The following is a 6,000-nucleotide window of genomic DNA, read 5'->3' as shown; positions in this document are numbered from 1 at the left end:
TGGGTAAACTACATTTTACCGCTTTAAATTTGGATGCAATGGTAACTTTACAGAACATGTTTAAAACATTTCATTCACGTACATTTTTGAAAATGGATAAATTACGTTTTACTCTTTCAAATTTGGATGCAATTACAATCTCATACAACATGTTTAAAACATTTCAGTAACATATATTTACTTATAATTTAATTATAAATTTATACATTCATTAATCAAATCGTCAATTTAACTGTTAAGGGATGACGTGACAAATACAAAACTCACATGTTTTTAATTAAAAATCAATTAAAAAAACTAAACTAAAACAAAATCATTCAACTCATCTCTATCTCCCTCCCTCATTTCTCTCTCTAAAAAACTTCATCTCGCACAGCCCCAAACTCAGTGGCTACTGCCACTGCTCATCGTCTTCTTCGATGATTTTCCCAACGTACCCAAACAACTTAGACGGCGATGAAGTCGTCGTTCCCCGTCGACGTCAGACCACCAACATGACCCAATGTTTCCCATGGAACAAACCCATGTCTTTGCTTGGTGATTTTCAAACCCCAAGCCCTCAAATCGAAGAGCCCCGTCGAGGACAAGGAAATCGAAACTTAAGTCTCTGCAGCAACACTCACCCTTATCAACGCTAGAAACCGAAATCGCGGAGCTCCCAATTCAAGACCCCGAAGGCCACACAGTCGCGTTGAGATCTAAACCGTCGGGGATGAGGAAATCCTCGGCCACCGATGGCAGGTAGAGGTCGTCCAAGTCGTCGAAGGTGAGCTCGAACTTGCAATTTCAGCGGCACCGAATCCAAAGTCAAGATTGGACATAAATGCGTTGTTGGAGGGCACAACGACGGTGACCATGCTGTTGTCAGATGAGAAAAATTCAGGGTCGAGAGGAGGAATCGTGAGGGAATGACGGTGAAGCATCACTTTCTTCTAAGTCTAAATTGTGGACGGAGTCCCATTTTAGGGTTTTAGAAAGGTTTCTTTGAGAATTTAGAGGGAGAGGCCCAGATAGGGAGAGATGAAGATTGAGGAGGAGGAATCTCCTTCGATTGTCAAATACCAAAATCCCATTCGATTTCGTTGCTGGCTGCGTCTCACGGTTCTGATTGACGCTAATTCGAGGTTGGAGTGAGAGAAAAAGAAAGAGAAAAAGATGGAAGAGGTCGACGGAAATAGGTGAGAGGACGACAGTGGTGTTTTAGGGGTTGTTGACCCTAAAAATTACAAAACCTACGTGGCGCGCAGGCCGAGTAACTAATAAGCTAATTACGTCATTCAGTTAAATGCGGGACATGCCAACTCGTCGGCTGAGCTCAGCCGAGGAGTAAAATTTGTTAATGTTGCGTTGAGCGCGTTACTGACTTTTATATCTTGTGACTACGGCCGAGGAAGAAACAGATCTCGGCCTTTGGATTCTCGAGCCTGAAGACAAGGCTGCTAGTTCTACGAAGTTCACAATTTGTCGGTGCCCGATTCGGTCATAATGATTATATTCGTAAGGGTATAAGCACGTCGAATCGACACCAGACTATACAGACACAAGTACTCAAAGCTGATGTATGTCTTGATGGTGAATGTGGTTCGGTTGTTATAATGCTGAACTCTGAAACTCACTCGTGAATATCCAATCATAAAGACATTCGGCGTCCAATACGCCGAATGTCATAACTCGTTCTTACTTCGCCAAAAAGGCTAATAAGATGACCTCTGCCAATAAGGATTCGAAAACCCTTCTCGACCGAGACTTGGATAGGTAACCAGTCGGCCTCAACGCAGTGCTGTTTATTCAAACTGAAGGTGCTCCTCGGTCGGCTGATTCTACAACAACAGTGCTGTTTATCCAAACTGAAGGTGTTTGCCGGTTGCCTTCACAGTGTTATTTATCCAAACTGAAGATATGTCGGCGGGAAAAAGAAAATAAAAATCTCAAGATGTTTGAGAGGTTTTGTACAGAGCAATTGTGTGTTGAATTGAAGGTCCAGAATTGTTACATGATGTCTTGTATTTATAGCACCAACTCCTTCTTGAGATCGAATTAAACTCATATCTGGATTGGGAGTTCTTGTTTCGTTCCAACTTTGCTTCAAACAACCTTACTCCTACTAGGACTTTGAACTCACCCCTTTTTAGGGCTTTATTCATTGTTGGTCGAGAATCCTAATTGCACTAGGACTTCCTTGACCCCTTTGCTTATCTAAACTACTCCTTCTTGTGATAGGACTCAACCATCCCTGCTAAATGGCCCGGAATCACCAGACAGCCCATAGTACTTTTGACACGCCTTTGGGCCTAGCACAAACAAATACTCGGCCCAACAATATTATTTTGGGCCCAAACAGGGGTATTTCCTTTTTTTCTTCTTGGTAATCTGTTTCAGAAGGTTGATTCTTCGGTGTGTGTGTGTGTGTGTGTGTGTATATTTACATATAATTTTTTTGGTTGATTCTTGTGTTAGGAAAAAAATCTGGGTATTTTGGGATGTGGGGGGTTAGGTTGCAGACTTGCAGGGACGGGAAGAAGGTTGAAGGTGAATAGTTGTAGTGGTGGACCCATTATGTTTTAAAACTTTTAAAATTATTTTCTTTTTTCTGTGGCATGTTAGTGACATCCACTTCAGCAAAAATGTGAGCTGTATAAGTTTCACGTCATCATTTAATGATGAAATTGACGGTTTGACTAACAAATGTATGAAAATGTAATCAAATTCAAATTTGTGTACGAGATTGAAATGTTTAAAAAATTATGTATGAAGTCGTAATTGCACCTAAATCTGACGGGGCACAATGCAATTTACCCATATAAAAAAAGATACCGTGTCTAGAAAAATGAAAGGAGAAAGCCGAGAGGAATAAATTGTACAGGAGATAGACTCTGAACTTTCTCTCTCTGAGTTTTTTTTTTCTTTTTTTTTTTGCTGACGTGCACACTAACAGCGCCAAGGCACTTGCTTATAACTGATTAATTATACGTAATTAATTATGTTGCGTAATTATGTGAGATTTTGCTAGATTATCAAATATTTTTGTATACGTAATTATGTTGCACGTGTCCTTATTTTGTTATTTTTGTTGTTGGGTTTGATTGCTTATTATCCCCTTTCGTAAAGTTTGGCATGATTACAATGGATTTGAATCCTCTCCTGAGCCTAAGGACAGGATCCTACTGATCAAATAGTGTGCGCCGTTGGATTTTCATCCAATGACTATAATTAATATAACTTTAAAATGACCTCTATGTTTATAGCCATTAGATAAAAATCTAACGACCTACACTGCTTGGTGTCATGAGAGGATCTTCTCCTTGAGCTAAGGAGAGGATTCAAATCCGACTATAATAACGAAATGCAAGATGAGTATAACGAATTGAAATACTGATTAATATATATATATATACTTTTTTTTTTTTGAGAACGTAAAATATTACAATGCAAATTTAACATTTTATTGGATACCTCCTATATTTGAAATAAAAAATAAAAAGTCTTGGATTAAAATTGACAACATAGTGGCTCATGAGATGGCGAAATTCAAATTACATAGGTTTTATCACTTGGATTACATAAGAAGAACCTCCTTGGTTGAGCAAAGCTTCCTTCTCGGAAATTGTGGGGACACTGTTAATTATGGCTCCACTGTCCACTTGGGTTGGGAACGAGGTATGTAATTATGACATCACAGTGTCATTGCTTTAACATTTTTACATAGTAATCCCATCATACGATTGGTTTGAAATATCTGCACCTTGGCCTTCTTGCATGTAAGCATTTTTGTGATGGGAAATTGAGCTTTTGTGTGAAAATTTTGTTCCTGTTTGAAAATCGAGTGGAGAGAATTGACTTTCATGAATTTGGCACTACTCGTTATTGAATTTGGATGGTTAGGAATTGGGATGGGAAGTTGGTTTGGCATTTCTTGTACATGATGAGGCTAAAAAACGCACAAAATAACATACACTATTTTTGAAACTACTGTAAAATAACTCACATTAATTCTAGAATTATAGCAAAATAACTCGCATTATTTCTGAAACTAAACCAAATAAACCACACCATTTCTGAAAGGGAACAAAATAAACACTATTTATGAAACTACATCAAAATAGCGAACACTATTTCTAAAATCGAACTAAAATAACTCACACTATTTCTAAAAAGGAAACAGAATAAACATTATTTTTGAAACTACAGTAAATAACAAACACTATTTCTAAAACTAAACCAAAATAACCCACACTATTTCTGAAACTATAGCAAAACTGCGTATTATTTATGAAACTGAACCAAAATAACTCATACTATTTCTGAAAATGAAAAAAATAAACATTATTTCTAAAACTACAACAAAAAAAATGAACAACATTTCTGAAACTAAACCAAAACAACCCACATTAAAATTACGCACTAGTTATGAAAACTAAACAAAAATAACATACACTATTTATGGAAGGGATCAAAATAAATACTACTTTGTGAGTTACATCAAAACAACACACTATTTCTGGAAGGGAACAAAATAAACCCTAAACTAAACCAAAATAACTTAAACTATTTCTAGAAATGAACAAAATAAATACTATTTCTGAAATTGTATCAAAATAACAAATACTATTTCTGAAACTGAACCAAAATAACTTTCACTATTTCTAGAACTACAGCAAAATTATGCACTATTTCTGAAAACTAAATTAAAATAACTTTGGGTTGACAAGTGGGTTTCAAGGTGTCGTTGTGCATGGGGTAAATAACTTTGGGATTAACATGTAGCTTTGCCAACAACGGTGGAAGCTGGTGGTGTTGATGTAATCCCTTAAAGCCTCACACCTCATGGTAAATATAACAACTATAAATTGAAGTTTTGCATGTTGGACTAGGAAAGAAGCCATCTCATTGTCGGAGACCACTAGCAAATGAGATAGACTACACCTTGCAAGACTACACCTAGCTAATTGTACTAAACTATCAACTAGGAGTTGACAATGAAGAAAGTTAGATTGTAACATCCCACATTTTCCAGGGGAGTGGATCATGTAAGCCTTATATTTATATTCTCATCTCTACCTAGCATGAGGTCTTTTGGAAGCTCACTGGCTTCGGGTTCCATAAGAAGTCTGAAGTTAAGCGAGTTTGATGGGTGACCCGCTGGAAAGTTCTCGTGTGAGTTCCCAAAAACAAAACCGTGAGGGCGTGATCGGAGCCCAAAGTGGACAATATTGTGCTAAGCTGGAGTCGAGCCCGAGATGTGGTAAGGGCCCAGGCTGAGATGTGACAATTTGGTATCAGAGCCAATCCTTAGTCCTAGGAAGTTTTCATGTGAGTTCCCAAAAACAAAACCATGAGGGTGTGGTCGGGGCCCAAAGGGGACAATATCGTGCTACGATGGAGTCAAGCGCGGGATTTGGTGGGGGCCCGAGCCGGGATGTGACATGGGTTCCACCATAAAATTAATTGGCAATATGGAAGGTAGCCCAACCTCTTATAAGCCCATGCAAGGTCCTTTCTCCAATCAATGTGGGACTCATTCTCAACACACCTCTTCATGTGTGGCGAATTTTCAAGCTTAATACTTGAACAATACAACAGGGTGATGTGGAGCACGTGGGACAACCAGCTGTGTGGGACAACCTACTTTAAAACTATGAAGAAAGTTAAGGTTCCACCATAAAATCAATTAGTAATATAAGAAATAGCCCAACATTTTATAAATCCATGCAAGGTCCCTCCCTCTCATCCATATAGGATTCATTCTCAAGAGACAACAAAATGCCAATACTGATATAATATATATATATATATATATATATATATATGAAAAAGAAGTAATATCATAATAATAGTTTGAAAATACCATTTTTATTTCTATATTTTAAAACTACAGGTTATCACATGAACATTAGACCAGAACAGACACAGAGAAAAGTTTATTAGGCGCTGAAAATACAAGAAAAACTATATTTATATTAGTTTAGTTTGATAATTAGGCGAGCCAATTCTTTGTATCCA

The sequence above is a fragment of a genome, unplaced genomic scaffold (genome assembly GCF_019419815.1).
Source record: "Pyrus x bretschneideri cultivar Hongxiangsu unplaced genomic scaffold, Pyrus_bretschneideri_v1 Contig51, whole genome shotgun sequence".
NCBI classification, from domain to species: Eukaryota; Viridiplantae; Streptophyta; class Magnoliopsida; order Rosales; family Rosaceae; genus Pyrus; species Pyrus x bretschneideri.
Note: the sequence above shows the minus strand (reverse complement) of the source record.